Below are 17,511 nucleotides of genomic sequence, written 5' to 3'. Positions count from 1 at the left end.
GGAACTAATCTCTTTTTTAGAACCTATCTGTTACAGTGAAATTCCAACGTGGTCTTAGATAGTCTCTATGCATCTGGTAGCTGCTCCTCAGGCTCTGCCCTGCCATCCCTGCAGCTTTGCGCATGTCATCGTTCCAATTTAAGTCGGAACTGAGCAGAAGTCGGCGAGAGCTATATCTACCACATTCTGCAACACTTGTAGAAACAGGCTAAGCTGAGTTAGTGCAAAAAAACTGTGGAAATGGGAACATGTTGTCATAGCTCCGCCAACTATGTGCGATGTGTAAGGTCAGCAACAAACGAAGCCCTCTCCTGCAACACGAAGTAATATAAGGACAGTACGAACAGCTACGGTGGTGTTTCTTATCTCGAAAATTTGGAAGACTCAACATCATAGACCGAGCGATTCTAGGCGTTTCAGTCTGGAACCCCGCGACCGCTACGGTCGCAGGTTCGAATCCTGCCTCGGGCATGGATGTGTGTGATGTCCGTAGGTTAGTTAGGTTTAAGTAGTTCTAAGTTCTACGGGACTGATGACCTCCGATGTTAAGTCCCATAGCGCTCAGAGCCAACTGAACCATTTGAACTCAACATCATACAAGTATTGCAGTCTGAAGCAGATCCGTGTCCCTCATGTTTCATGCTCGTATATCACACCAGCATTCTGTCATCGTTATTCTGTAACATCCAACAGAGAAAAATTACGAACTACAAAAGCCCCGCTAACTTAATCCGGTAGAAACCTCGATAAAATTTCACCGCATTTTAGAACACGGGACGAGAAGTGATGTTATGTTGGCATGGGTAGAAGTGACATAAAATCGATGGAATTACGAAAAATGACGGAAAATGCGTATAAATTGAGAGAAAATACTCCGAAATGTGGATAAATTGAGGATTTGAAGTCTTCTGGTTGACGCAGAACAATTCTTGTACATGGGGATGAGTATGTGACAGCAAGAGGAAAACGAGAAAATATTGACATGGAAGCACTGGGGACCAGGTAAACAAGCATTTTTTTCTTCAAGGCAGCATTCTACTGTATGTCTCTTGAGTAATAGTGATGCACACGAGTCGACTTCTGTCTTTGATCCTCTCCTGGAAAAACAGAGAACCATCTGCCTCTAAACTTACTTGCATCTGCGTTAAAGGACGACAGAGTGTGGATGGAGTGCTCACTTGAGATGGAGTTGTAACGAGGTACAGTTTAATGGTAGATTTATGACGCATTCTAGAGAGAGAGAGGGTTATGTTGCTGCAGGCCCTTTGACCGTCAGTTGTGTGACATAGTCTGCGTTCTATTCGTATACAACATCATTTTCTGTGTGTGACTTAGAGGACTATCTACTTCTGATCGTTAACAGCAAACCTCTCGGTCATCACAGGACTTCCATCTCAAGTGTGATGAAACGTGAACATCCTGTTTTGACACATTCCTCTAAACAAACGAAATCGAGTCTTCAGTTTCATTCATAACTATGGTGATTCTAAATTAGTGGCAGGTATCTGTGAGGTACTGCAATCATTGTGTATATATCTGCTTGACAGATATCCTGTTTAAAGAGTTGGTGGTGGTACGATATGTAATTTCACGCATCAAATACTGCTGCTATGCGTTTGTCACATTTCTTTTAAGAGGTATTCTCCGTTACTAACGATCATGTTCTATAGGACTGATGCGAGCATAGTATAATTTCTGAACTGTGATCAGATATGAACAGTGGACACTATACACCTCTGGAAAGCTATACTGTGGATATATCACACAGAGTCGATGTTTTAAGGAAGTAGTTTCTCATTTTATAGTTTGTTGCCACGGTTTATCGTAGAAAAACCTGCAAGATGGATGTATGTCATGCACTGGAAATAACAATTGTTTACATTGGAATATTAACAGCGCTGCATTCCACACAATTGATAGGTCGGAAACGGAAGCGATCTAACATTATAGCCCGTTATAAGTGCAGAGCCATGTAGCCTTAGGAGTGTGTGTGTTTATGTTCTGTCTTACCAATACCTTCCTGGTACTGATAACAGACACTAGAACAAAACTTTATAATTGATAATGTAGTTGATTTACATAAAATGCTTCGTCCGTCTGGAGTTCCATAATGCATAAACATCTCACGTTTCTTGTTCTTCTTAACCGTCTGTTGTTATATCACAACACTTTCATTTCTACATACACCCATAAGGGGTACTAACCTCCTTGACATGCATGCATCTGGAGAAATCTTGTGCACTTGTATGGGTATAGAACAGCAGTTATGGATTTGGTATACTCCATTTATTCACAAGACACAGAATGTAGCGGTCTACTTCTGGTCAGCTGCAGATTAATCGGTGACAGTGATGTAGGGTGGGTTTGTCAATGACAGTGCGAGGGGATCTTTCAGTTTCTAATTTTATCCTAAGAATGTGAGAATGCCCTTTGACTCCCATTCATAGAATGTAAATTACACACTATGCTTGAGGTGAGACAGATCACTCTCTGGTATACTTTGATGATGTATATGTTTGAGAATTAACAATGAATGAATGTACTGCACAGACATCTATCTATATTCGCAATAGTACACGCAAAGTAGAGCGGGGGTGGTTTAGTGATGAAACTGAAAGTGGGAAGCATGCTGTCACATCATTGGTCGGTGTTAAAATTACGGTAAAATTGCTAAAATTGCTGGCACTATCAACTTTGATGCTTATTATTACAGTACATCGATGGTGTCTTTTCCATCCCATCCGTCTACTGGTATACTGTTGACTACCACGTAATGATTGACTGGCATCTCTTGTTTGAGATGGAGAAAGAGTCATGGTGGAGAGGCGACACCTTCTCTGGATGACTAGCACCGAAACAGTGATTGTGTGCATGACTACAATATGACAAATCGATCGAAACGGAACACAGAGGCATCAGCTATCCCATGACTGTGACAGATGAGTTAAAATGTAGAGGCCATCAATCACCTTAATACAGCAGTTTGGAAACGCTCCACAACGCTGCAGAACTCTTCCAATTTTGTCGTGACAATCTTTTATTTAAAATCATCCAGTGTGTGTGTGTGTGTGTGTGTGTGTGTGTGTGTGTGTGTGTGTGTGTTGTGGTAGGAGCAGCAACAACATGATTTACACTGTGAGAAGCAATGGATCAGAACATGTTAATGTGAGTTTAGAACCTGACACAGACCTCAAAGGCGTGGTGGAAAAAACAAAATGTATGGCCATGTAAAAAGCTATGTCGTGTGTTGGTTGGACATGCTACAGCAGAGAAAAAACAATTTCAAACAACGACACTGGATCACCGGGAGCCTCTCTTGCCGCTGATAGTATAGTCTATCTTATACGGTCATCCCCCTACAATACTTTACTTCGATCGCTGGCCACCTGCTCCAATGGATCAATACCTGTATATTCAATAGGAACGTCACATGTGGTTGAAGTGGGCATGCAAACGGTATTTGTTTTCAATATATTGGAAGAGAGATGGGTAGTAAAAATCTTATCGAGTTCCCTATCAATGAAGTTAGCGGAGCTTCTATAGTTAGTAATTTTTCTCTGTTAGATGGTACAAAATAACGAGGATAAAATGTTTGGGTGACAGATGAGAATGGAACCTGAGGGATATGGATCTGCTTTGGACTGCAGTACTTGTATGATGCTGAGTCTTTCAAATTTCAGTGTCGTGGTATTTGTGTGGTAAAACCACTTCATTTGGAAGTAATGCTATACATCTATTTATAAGGCTTATGTAGTTTTTAACATGGATATCACTAGCTACACTTGCGAGCACCTGTAAAACCAAGACCGAGTGTGACAGCAACATGGTTGTTCAGATAGTGTTTTTAACATCTGGCAGCTTATAAGATGGTTACATTTGTCTTTCTAACACACAATGGTACCACTTGCAAGAAAAACTTGAGAGACTTGTCTATCATCGCTGATTTTTGCTCAGTATTGTGTCGTATCGTCAGCATTCAGTCAGACACCTGCTCGTGGCTCGTCATCTGACAGCCGCTTCGTCGCTTTGTGGGGGCCACCAGTGCACACTGACTACTGGCAGCATGTGCAGTCGCATTCTGTGCCATCCAGTGTATGGCACATACTTCGCAATCGAAAGATTTCTACCAGCATAATTACATGTGCTAGGTGTTTCATGATGGAATTCTTTCCACAATTGGATTGAAAAAAAAAATGCGATTGATCTGCATCTTTCCAAACAGCAGAGAATGAGGAGCAAGAGAAATCCAACCCCTGCAATCTGATTTTTTTATAAATAAACAATATATCCTTGAATTTTCTGTGATTAGATCCTTCTTCTCCACCACAGAGCCGCCAGTTTCCAGGTACATGGAGGGAGGGGGATAGATGAAGAGGGATATGTTTGTGGATTACCTGAGGGGAGGGGTTAATTAATTAATCAATTTAATTAAGTAGTCAGTCAAATTGATAAGACTGAGAGGGGCTATTCAAATAACTCAGACTTGAAAGTGTACCTGTACCAGCGAGGGGGAGGGTGGGGTGGGGCTCTGGGATCGATTTCCTCAAAAAAAATTTTAAATAAAGAAATAAACTGTATTTCTTTCACTGCCTAGAATCCCATAATGTGTTTAGATGAACAATATTCCACAGATTGTCTAAATTGTGTAAACAATATTCCAAACACTGAAATCGATTTCCTGCCAAATTCTTTAACTAAATAAATAAACAATATTCTGTACACTGCCATATATAATTTAACAATATTCCATATATTTCCTAAATTGTTGAAACAATATTCTGTTCACTGTAATCGTATTCCCTGCAAATGACCGATCATCTGTGTCATTTTCTTGCCAGTTTAATGAACTGATCGATTTAATTAATTAGTCAATCAAATTGATATCAAAAGTGTGTTTGTATCGGCGATGGGGATGATGGGAGGGTTGTTGGTTTCCTGAGGGGTTTGGGAGGGGGAGGAGGAGGTGGCATGGGTGGGGGAACAATAGGTAAGGACCTGTAATCAAAAGGAAAGATCCTCTTAGCAGAACAATAGGTTAATGAGCTGTCAGTCAAAGGAGAACAATAGGTTTGCTCCTGAGTGCATACTTGCCCCTGTTGTGGGCAACCTTCACTAACAAAATGTGCTGATGCCCCCATTACCCTACTACTGATATTAGTACGTTCTTCTTTCGTGCTTATACAGTGGAATGTGATAATATCGTTGAATCTTGTCATGCTGGGCACCCAAGAATAAATATTCTTGGATAGAAATATAACCTTACTTAGATAAAAGAAAAAGGATCTCAAAGAAAGACAAGAAAGTAAGATAATACGCCAAATCTTTGTTGAATAATACTGACTGGAGAGAACTATCATGAGACCTAAACTTTAATTCGCATCTAACATTAAGCCAACTAAGTCTACAAAAGAGCAACAAAAGAAAATCACTAAAACCTAGAATGAACATATTAATGGACAGACCCCATCAATCTACTATACTACTGTATAACCACCGTAACCCCACTATGCTGGTTCCAAGCTGGGGCCTTCTTGTGCAATAAAGTAAGAAAAGGGGGGGGGGGGAGCCATAACAACCTCGTAAAAAAAAAATAGGTCTCATCTGGCCCATGTGACAGCACCCAGTGAGGAGTCCATTCTAATATTGCAAAGAAGACTTCGTTAGTAGTGAAGACAGACTGGCAGTTGGAAGGGCGAAACTAGGGGATGATGCAATGCTGGAAATAATACAGTCTCTAATGACCGCGCTGTCGACAGGGCGTTAAACTCTAAATCTTAATTTGCCGGCCGCTGTGGCCGAGTGGTTCTAGGCGCTTCAACCCGGAACCGCGCTGCTGCTACGGTCGCAGGTTCGAATCGTGCCTTGGGCATGGACGCGTGTGATGTCCTTAGGTTAGTTAGGTTTCAGTAGTTCTAAGTTCTAGGGGCTGCTGACCTCAGATGTTAAGTCCCATAGTGCTTAGAGCCATTTGAACGATTTTTTTTTTCTAATCTTACTTTGCATGAACAAATCCACATTGCGTTTGACTTCCAACAAGTGGCAAACTGGTCAGCCTGTGTTCACCGCAGGTGCGGCTGGAAACACTTTCTTCGGAAATAACGATTCGGAGTAGTATCTGCAGGGGACTCGTTTCCCTAACTCAACAAACAATAAGTAAAGGACATGCACTTTTTAAGAGGTTTCAGCCCAGAAAGCAAAAAAAAAGATAATTAGACATTTGGATTGGAAAAATGTGCCAAACACCCTAAATCACATTACATCGAGAAACAGTAATACTACTTAGACTCTAATACACAAATTGGCTAAGAACGTCCTCACAGATCCATGGTGCAAAAATTCTGTGCACATCAAAGAAGCATCACAAACGGAGAAAGACACTCAAGTCTGTGCAGAAAGCATTAGTACTAAAATATACATACTTCAAAAGATTTCCTAGGAAACAAAACCACAAGGATACCGTGAGACCTGCCTAGGGATTATTTTCCAATCCAAATCGAGGCCGAGAAAACTATTTACGTATGGTACTTCGGCAATGTAGCTCGATATAGCCATGGGGCAGAGCAGTATTCGTCTGCTTTCATGCCCAGCAGCTAAACTCGCAGCAAAAATAGTTACTTCTGTGACCCTGCAGTCTAATTATTTAAGCATAGATATGTAATGCGAATTATGACGTCAAACAGTTTGCAATAAAACTGAATAATAATAACATTACTTGATAAAAATGTTTTATTCTAATGAATAATTGATGTCGACGACACAGAAATGTTTAAATTGAATGAATTGATTTATTCAGTCTGTAAAACATAGGAATATTTAAGAATGGTGGTCTTGAAATAAATTATTAAGACATGAAATAAAATAATAGCACTTTTCAAATATAGTTAAGTGAGCCGTGGTAAAAAATTTGCTGTTTTGAAGAGCGCGCCGCAGCACGTTGTGTGAAGCAGTCGCCCTCCGTTTCTGGCGGTGGCGCCGCTGTGGTAATCGCAGCTTTGATGTCTCACTCTGGTGGGAAAGCGGAAAGGTTGCCTGTTCACGTGCATTTAAGGGATACTATGAGCTCTGTAGAGGAGAATCGGTCAGTCTAGGCGAGTCTAGTCAGCTGATCAGCCGGCTCAGTGTGGGGCAGTCAGTGTCTGTCTGTCGTCGGAGTGCGAGTATGGCTGTCGTTTGGATCAAACTTTAAGCCATAAAATCAGTGTCTTACCACTCCGCCAGTGACAGAACTCAGCTAGTGGTCGCCCGGTCGGGGCTCAGTTCCTGCATATGAGTCAGCGCGTTAGGCCGCCAGTCTGCTCGAGTTGCTCGGGCAACGGTCATTGGCGGTTTGATCGGTCGGTTGGTTGGTCGCGCACTGAGACACGAGATGACTTGTCCGCCTTGAGCGTCGGCGCATGTGAGGTCCCCACGTGAGTCCAGTGGGCAGCGCCGTATAGAAAGGGGTAGTGGCTTCGCGGTTCACACGAGAGCAACAGGAGCGGAACCACGACATCGGGCTGGTCGGGGCGAGCTGCGACGCCGTGCGACGGGAGATCGGCGCGCCTTCCAGAGTCCGTTGAAGCGGCTGGCAGCGGACGGTTCGGGAGACCGTTGGGGGTGCTGCGCCAGGTCTTCACCAGCAATCGCAGTTTATTAGAAGTTAAGTGATTAGAGATATGTTGTTTCATTTACCTGTTAAATTCTACTTTTTTTCTTGGTGAGGTCACCAGCCGCTTTGTTTTGGGGTCGTCCCACCATTCTTCTCCGTTTGCCCACCCGCGGGAAGGTGTTATTGTGAATTGGGTGGTCCGTTTTTCCCTTGTGGAATTGGGGAGGTTTAGAGCTATCTGCGGTTTGGGTTGTTTAGTAACCCCCCCCCCCCCCCCCAGTCAATCTGCGATTGGTTAACAGCTGCCTCTGTCATGTTTGTCGGATTCGGTGTTAACGAATTTGTAGAATTAAGGTAAGGGCCGAATACCTGAAATATGTTATCTTGCCTATCATCTTGCGAGGCGGTATATGTGTAATGTAGAGCATGTTGTACACTTTATGTAAGTCTGAATTTCATGGGTTTTATTTAAATAGTCATTTTTATAAAGTTGCTACCCTTCCACCGTAAAGGCCCTTTTAAAAAGCAAATTGCACTTTTGGTGGAAAATAAGTTCTTAGTGTGAATGTTTGTACCATTTCCATCCCTCTTACGGGGTGCATAGCTAATGTGTTTGTGTGAGTTGTTAAAAATTTTAGTTTAAAGTAATCTGGTGTGTTGCAGATTTGCACCAGCGGAAGTGACTACGGCCGTGTTGAAAGGGGGCGGAAGCTTCTCAGCCCGAAGGCTCCTACCGTAACAAAAAAAAAATTATTCTGCCTCTGAATAATTGTAACTTGATATTTCGAGGGTGGTTTTCTGCTTATAAATTTTAAATCTGTTTTTGAAAAGGCTTTTATGAATAAAATTTCCATTGGTTGAAATTTATTTCCATCAGTTACTCCTTGGCAACTACTTCCACGCTCACATAGTGTTAATGTTCTTGATGAATCGCCAGTAAATAAAGCAAATTCTTTAAGAAAAGATTTTGAAAGTAAATTTTCACGGTTCATTAAGCTTCCATATTTGCGTAATTAAAATAATAGCAGAACCTCCAAACGCTATCTAAACATCACTGGTAATAAAAAACCAGAGTTCTACTCTGTTAACTAAACGCAACTTGTGCGTCAGCTAGCGAATAGTTAAAGTCCACTCCCAGCATTCGATGTATTAACATACGCAAATTCACGAGAAGGTTCTCGTATTCTATCCAGTATGGATTTCAAAAGAGCAGTCTAAATAAATTAAAGTTTAATCATGTACATCATCTAATTTTCACAATATGTTGAAGTTTCTGACAGCTATCAAAGTTTAAATCCCACTTTACTTGGAAATATTATAAGTACGACAGAATATTAAAGTATTCGCGGGGACACCTGCCACCCAGAAACCAAGACTCAACACTTCTCCTTCACCATCAGGTCCACGATGTGTCGCCTGAAGACTCCCTGAACGAAACTGGTCTTCCGGATCCTCCGCCGACTGGACACAATGTATCTCCCAACTCAGCTTCTCGAACCACCCTTGCTCCTAGCCGGCCGCGTTGGTCTAGCGGTTCTAAACGCTAAGTCCGGAGCCGCGCGACTGCTACGGTCACAGGTTCGAATCCTGCCTCGGGCATGGATGTGTGTGATGTCCTTAGGTTAGTTAGGTTTAAGTAGTTCTAAGTTCTAGGGGACTGATGACCATAGATGTTAAGTCCCATAGTGCTCAGAGCCATTTGAACCATTTTGCCAAAGAGAACCTGAGTTTCCCCACCAGACATGTACAGTTTACTTAAAAATACAGAAAATGCATCACCATGTTCATAATACACTGAAGGCAAAAAAAAAAAAAATGTCGGGACACCAAGAAGTAATTGTGCGACATAAAGGATAGTTGGTAGGCGTGTTTCTACAACTGAATTCAAATTTCGTGCCAGTCGCATAAAAGTGGCACTGGTAGCTCACTGTTGTGGTCTTCAGGCCTGAGACCGGTTTGATGCAGCTCTCCATGCTACTCTATCCTGTGCAAGCTTCTTCATCTACCAGTACCTACTGCAACCTACATCGTTCTGAATCTGCTTAGTGTATTCATCTCCTGGTCTCCCTCTACAATTTTTACCCTCCACGCTGCCCTCCAATGCTAAATTTGTGATCCCTCGATGCCTCAGAACATGTCCTACCAACCAGTCCCTTCGTCTTGTCAAGTTGTGCCACAAGCTCCTCTGCTCTCCAATTCTATTCAATACCTCCTCATGAGCTAGTGATCTACCCATCTAATCTTCAGCATTCTTCTGTAGCACCATATTTCGAAAGATTCTATTCTCTTCTTGTCCAAACTATTTATCGTCCATGTTTCACTTCCATACATGGCTACACTCCATACAAATACTCTCAGAAACGACCTCCTGACACTTAAATCTATACTCGATGTTAACAAATTTCTCTTCTTCAGAAACGCTTTCCTTGCCATTGCCAGTCTACACTTTATATCCTCTCTACTTCGACCATTATCAGTTATTTTAGTCCCCAAATAACAAAACTCCTTTACTACTTTAAGTGTCTCATTTCCTAATCTAATTCCCTCAGCATCACCCGATTTAATTCGACTACATTCCATTATCCTCGTTTTGCTTTTATTGATGTTCATCTTATATCCTCCTTCCAAGTCACTGTCCATTCCGTTCACTACCGCTCACTAAGAGGATGCAAATGAGGTTAACATCACATACAAGCTGTAACAGCCATGAGCGTTGGTTACCTTTGAGCGGTTTATGTAGGAACAGCGCATGATATCGAACCAGTCGCCATACTGGTTGCATATCAGTCCTATATAAACCGCCAACATTTTTGTGGGATTACTTTTTCCCGGCGTGACTGACGTGCATTCGACTTGTATTTTATGTTACGTGCCGCCACTCTGCCACCTCAGCCCTCTCACTGACATCAAAGCTTTAATTATAACATTATTTTAAGGAAAATAGCTAACCAATGATGACAAAGTTCTCGCAGCTTGAATCGAATAGTCTATTTCTTTCTTTTCTAATGGTCTCTTGTATGCAAAATTAACAGAAAATAGAAGTTAACACTTTTTCATGAACGGTTCTTCTACATGCAACTTCTTTTAGTTTCCTTCAGAAAGAAGGTAGAAGAGGTTTCGTCACGTATGCAATATTCTTCTACTCTTGATGATGTACTAGCTTCTCTAGTTATATACATCTCTTGACAGCCTATTAAGCTATTCCTCATAAGCTCATTGCTCGCCCCGATAGCTGAATGGTCAGAGGGTTAGCTGCCTTCTGTAATAAAAAAAAACTGAGTTAATGGATTAACAACGAACTTAAACGGATGTCTTACGACGTCCGCCCCGAGCAGATGCAACGAACAAAAGCGAACAAAATGAGATTTTTTTTAAAAAAAATAATGGTCAGCGTGACTAACTGCTGTCCTAAGGGACCCGGGTTCGATTCTCGGCTGGGTCGGGGATTTTCTCCGCTCAGGGACTGGGTGTTGTGTTGTCTTCATCATTCCATCCCCATCCGGCGCGCAGGTCGCCGAATGTGGCGTCGAATGTAATAAGACCTGCGCCAAGGCGGCCGGACCTGCCCCGCAAGGGGCCTCCCAGCCAATGACGCCAAACGCTCATTTCCATTGCCAGAAGCTCATTGAGTTAACACCTGGGGAGATTTTCAACTCTCTGGGCACGGTAGAGCAACCACAGAGGGATGATTTCTGCTGTGTACTTCAGATTGTTGTTGTGAATACGCCATTTGCTTGACAAACGCTTGCAAGTCCTGTTCCTGTGTCTTGACTCAGTGGAAACCCATGTTTCCACGCATGGACACTGCTTCACCAACATCATCCGTCGTCATGCAGTTTCACATCGCCACTTCTGAATTTCTTCAGTCTACCTTATGTAATCACGTCGTCGAACGTTTTGGCGTTCTGCTCACAGAAACGTCACTGTCACTACAGGATAGATTACATTTCATACGATCTCGTATCTGAAAAATGTGCTGTTACGTACGCAGCCCTTGTCTTGCAGCGATTTGCATCCCACTTTCGAAGTCGGATAACTCGCTGGCATGTTTCCTACACACACCTGTCTATCACAGCCTGCTGAGACATCGTGTCTACGTTCATGCCACAAATACACTTTCAAATGGCGCAATCTCTGCCGCGACGTTGGCAAGTCAGTTTATTATCACCGATTGAAGACTAACGCTCTGGGGCTATTCGCATTGTTTCCGCGGGTGACGAAGCGTTCCTTGTCAAAGGTTCTTTCGGAAGAAAGCACGTTCTCGCTAACGCAGTCGAGGAAGGCCAAAGAATAAGCATAAAGGTACGGGCTCACAGTGCTTAACACAGGGAAGTTAACACTACAACGGTTCTTGTCCGAGACAAAAGTTCGTCACATTATTTGAAAACAACCGCGCTACTGTCCAGTCAAGCTAACCGAAGCCTTCTGCACTTTACGGTAATGAACCCAAAACACACGCTCGCACAGCGTACGGATGCGCACTCAGGTTTGCATCTGCTTGCACGATGTGATTTGCTTCTATTGTGATGTTAAAGTTCAAGACGTAATGAATCACCCACTTCAGTGCTGCAGACGACTTTGTAATTTGTTGCTTTTTTTCTGTTTCTCGTGATATACTGACAAGAGACTGGAAAAAGAAATCGAAAAGCCTCTTCAGTGACGCGAAAGCTAAATATAAGACGCCAGGGATAGTTGCAGACATAAACATGTAAATATTTAGGATGAAACCGGCGGAGTGGTTTATATCTCAGGGAGAGGCTCTGGGATGGTCCTTCCAAAGACACGGACATTGCGTGGCGGAGCAGACGTTGACGTGTCATCCCTCTGGAGATTCTGCAGAAACGACTCTCATCTCCTTCTTTGAGAGCAAATATAACACACATAGTTTATGTATTGACTAGACTAAGAGAAATATTACCTTTGCGGTGGTTAAAACGCTGTAATTTCATAATTCCGAATATCAGCTTTCAAAATGGAGCATAACAATATAGGTCACTAGTTTTCGAAGTGATGAGATTTACTCCAAATTTCGTCCTCTAATGATGTGTAAACATAGACTGTTTCTCTGTTTTACGAACTGTCAGTGCAGAGGCAAAACTGTCATCGCTCAATTTGACATTTTTACACAAAGTTTGCCTTAATAAGCAAACAAGGTAATGAAATTATGAGTAATACAGTTATGCATCACGAATTACATGAACATGTGGAATTATTGTCAACTGTCAGCGTCAGCAATCCATAACAGTACCACAAATAAATTGGCAGAATTACAACGAATGGACTGTCTATGCACTCAAATATCTGTCTAGTCCCATCATTGGTAACGGGAGCGATTTATCCCATCCTAAAAATCAATAATTACGGGGAATCGGATCTTTTTCTAAAACAGCATTGCTTTTTCACTTAGATGGTGGACATGCTGTTTTAGCAGTTTATTGATGTTAGGTGTGTTAGGAGTCGTACAGAAATGTTTAAATGATAAAATTTTCTACAAAAAGACTGAATTACTTATTGTTCTGGTACTGGTCCATTCTCGGCATTACGACACTTTAATGTGGGCACATGCTGGAATATTGCTGCGTGGTATGGGATCCTTACCAGGTAGAATTGACGGAGAACATCGAAAAAGTGCAAAGAAGGGCAGCTCGTGTCGTGTTATCGCGCAATAGGGGTGAGAGTGTCACTGATATGAAACGCGAGCTGGGGTGGCAGTCACTGAACAAAGGCGGTTTTCTTTGCGGCGAGATCTATTTACGAAATTTCAATCACAAACTTTCTCTTCTGAATGCGAATATATTTTGTTAACACCCACCTACGTAGAGAGAAATGATCATATTAAAATAAGAGAAATCGGAGCTCGAACGGAAAGATTTAGGTGTTCCTTTTTCGCACGCCCCATTCGAGAGTGGAATGGTAGAGAAATAGTATAAAAATGGTTCGATGAACCCTGTACCAGGCACTTAAGAGTAAATTGCAGAGTAACCATGTGGATGTAGATGTAGACATCAATGCGCAATGCGCAGAACCGAGCGGTTCTAGGCGCTACAGTCTGAAACCGCGCGACCGCTACGATCGCAGGTTCGAATCCTGCCTCGGGCATGGATGTGTGTGATGTCCTTAGGTTAGTTAGGCTTAAGTAGTTCTAAGTTCTAGAGGACTGATGACCTCAGAAATTAAGTCCCATAGCGCTCAGAGCCATTTGAACCATCAACGCACATTAGCACAACATAATAGGAATCCAATAGGACGGGAAGTACGTATGTCATACGAGTACAAAGTTAGTAATATTAAATGTATAATAAACATATAGTTCCAGAAGGAATCCATTGTAGAAGCAAACCCCCAGACTGTGGCTAAGCCATATCTCCGCAATATCCTTTCTTCCAGGAGTGCTGGTCTCGCAAGTCATGTAGAACATCTGTGAAGTTTGGAACGTAGGAGACGAGGTACTTGCGAAAGTAAAGCTGTAAGGGCGGGTCGTGACTCGCGCTTGGATAGCAGAGCAGGTAAAGCAGTTTCCCGCGACAGGCAAAGCTCACAGCTCGGCAAAGTTTTAATCTGCCAGGAAGTTTCAACAATATAGTTGTATAACATAAATTACCTCATTACTTTGATGTGGTGTGTTCAGTATATGTGCACGTTATCGAATCTATTGCATTTCGAACGCATGCGGAAGTTTAGATTTTAAAAAATCATTGAAATATCAAGTGATCATGCAGGGAGGTTTATGTGCCGTTCAAATTTGATCGAGAAAAGCAATTTTTGCTATGTACGATCCTGGTGTATAGTTGTTCTCCTTTGTCGCAGATGGCGCGAATATGGTCAGAGTGTGACCGAAATTGTCAAAATACAAAAGGAGTGAAAGCTCTGTATTTCATGATTCAGTTTCTAACCTTAATTAATGCTGCATAACAGCTATTAAACAAAATATTTCCCAGAAAAAGCTATTTCTGCCATTGAGGAATGTAGTTCTCTAAGTCTTTTTGATAGAATAAGTTCGACTTACGTGATGTCAAGATTCTAATATCGTAAACGTTTAGCGATCTCTATTACATACGACGATTAACAGACTGAAAAAGGAAGACAGGGGATTATCATTCGATCGACATCCAGGCTATCACAAATGATGCTCTAGCTTAGAGCACGCATAGCCTTGTTTGAGGAAGGTCCTCAGCAATCGTCGTAGTGATTTAGAGAAACCGTAGAAAACATAAAACCGGATTGTGATGGCCGGAGTGAAATCTTAAGAGTTCATTGTCTCAAGCATTGTGCCATTTCGCTGTAAATCAGCTCGTGCTTACGGAAATGTAAGATAACTTCAGAGTTGTTGCAGATGAAGCAGTTAGCTAGATCAAAGTGGTGTGTCAAAAAAAAAACTGCACAGATATTTAGTCAGTTCTTGAGAAGAGTCCAAAGTGGTGCAAAGACTGACAATCTGCTTTACATATTCAAAAATGAAAAACTGTGCACATCACAAAACACAGAAACGTAATGTCCTTTGAGAAAAATACAAATGAGTCAGTTGGAATCAGTCATCTCATACATGTATCTGGGCAAACCAGTGTGTGGGAACATCAAATGCGCGGGATTAGCCGAGCGGTCTTAGGCGCTGCAGTCATGGACTGTGCGGCTGGTCCCGGCGGAGATGCGAGTCCTCCCTCGGGCATGGGTGTGTGTGTTTGTCCTTAAGATACTTTGGGTTAAGTAGTGTGTAAGCTTAGGGACTGATGACCTTAGCAGTTAAGTCCCATAAGATTTCACATACATTTGAACATCAAATGAAGATATAGGACCAACCGTAAGTAGAACTGGTGGCGGATTACAAAGAATATTGGTTACAAAAAATTGTACGACTCAGCCGGAATACTGCATAATCACACCTTCCTCAAGAACCTAAACCAGAGAAGACAGTGATGTTGGACTCTAGGGTCTGGAGCTAAGTTACGTTCTAACCATCCTAATGCTGTTCCATTGCGTTCGGGTTTGGACTCAGGGCAAGACATTTACGTTATTGTCCACAAACCATTGCCTCGCAGACCGGATGTACTGTGAAGCTGATCATCGTGTCCTATCTGTTCCTCTACTGTACCTAGTACATAATGCTGTAAAATGTGTTCATATTCTTCGGTGTTTAATGTTTTCTTAAGTACAACGGAAGATTCGCACCCTAACCACAAAAGATACCTCCATTCCCCGTACTTCACTGTTGGTACTACATGTGATGGCAGGTAACTTTCTCCAGGCATTCGTCAAACGACAAAACTTTCCACCGGATGACCACAGGGTACAACGTGATTTATCATCCCATATCACACGTTTCCAGTCATCCTCTAATCAGTGATGTCACTCTTTACGTGACCTCAAGCGTCGGTTGGTATTGACTAGAAATACGTGTGGCTTATGGGCCGCTGCCTGACAGTTGTACACCATTCTTTTCAACTCCTTATGCCCTCAGTCATGGTGCTAACTCGACTCATCCTAACGCCTTTGCCGGCCGCGGTGGCCGAGCGGTTCTAGGCGCTCAGTCCGGAACCGCGCGATTGCTACGGTCACAGGTTCGAATTCTCCCTCGGGCATGGATGTGTGTGATGTCCTTAGGTTAGTTAGGTTCAAAAATGGCTCTGAGCACTATGGGACTCAACTGCTGAGGTAATTAGTCCCCTAGAACTTAGAACTAGTTAAGCCTAACTGACCTAAGGACATCAGAAACATCCATGCCCGAGGCAGGATTCGAACCTGCGACCGTAGCGGTCTTGCGGTTCCAGACTGCAGCGCCTTAAACCGCACGGCCACTTCGGCCGGCTGCTAGTTAGGTTTAAGTAGTTCTAAGTTCTAGGGGATTGATGACCACAGAAGTCCCATAGTGCTCAGAGCCATTTTTGAACCTAACTCCTTTGGAAGTCACGAGTTATTTCTTCCGCTGATTTCATGCGATTTTTTTTAAACCTCACTCTGTGATGCTCGACCGTCCCTGTCCGTCATCACACCATTCTTTTTAACTCGTTGTGCACCGTTGTAATGCCAGCTGGACTGCTGGTAGCACTTTGGAACTTACAAGTGATTTTTTTTCCGTGGATTTCTTGGGATTTTATATACTATATTCCGCAATGCTCGACTGCCCCTGTCCGTTGGTATACAGGGAGAATCACTATCTGTTGCCGTCTAGAATAACTCCGAAAGTATGATAGTAACTGAAAAGTTTGTGGGACAAATGTTGTATGAGACAACGGGGCCATAATATGACGTTGGTTTTTTGGTGGTAGGTGGGGTCGCTTCAGAGATACGGAGGTCAACTTTGTTTTTTTTTTTTTTTTTTTTTTTTTTTAATGGGATGCTATAGTTTGGTACTTATTTTCTGATAGCGGCTATCGAGACGAACCCAATGATATGTAACAGTAAGTTCTTTGACCGTACATGCTCTGACAATTCTCTCTCGTATATCGTGCAAATAGTAAATATTGGCCGAACACGGCGTATCCATCTAACGTGCCATTGACATGTAAACACCATTCGACAGTCTCGCAATACAAGACTAATAGGAACGTTGAGACTAGAATCGTCGAATCAAGCGAATGTGGATGATGTATTCCTTCGAAGAACAAATCGATATGCTTCTCATTTACGAATAATGCCAACGAAATTCAGTGAGAGCTAGAGACTTATACGCTGAAAGATATCCTCAACGTACTTACCCAACACGTCGTACACTTAAATATGTGTATAATAAATTGAGAACAACTGCATCTTTAACGCATCGGAAACATGTACGGTAAAGGAAGGTTACTAACGAGGAAACGGAAATGGGTACTCTTGCCACTGTGCTTCGAGATCCTTGTGTTAGTTCGCGTTCAGTCGCAAAGGAATCTGGCATGAGCCAGATTAGTGTTCTTCGTGTTCTTCATCATCAAAAATATCATTCTTAC

Source organism: Schistocerca americana, chromosome 1 (genome assembly GCF_021461395.2).
Source record: "Schistocerca americana isolate TAMUIC-IGC-003095 chromosome 1, iqSchAmer2.1, whole genome shotgun sequence".
Lineage (NCBI taxonomy): Eukaryota > Metazoa > Arthropoda > Insecta > Orthoptera > Acrididae > Schistocerca > Schistocerca americana.
Note: the sequence above shows the minus strand (reverse complement) of the source record.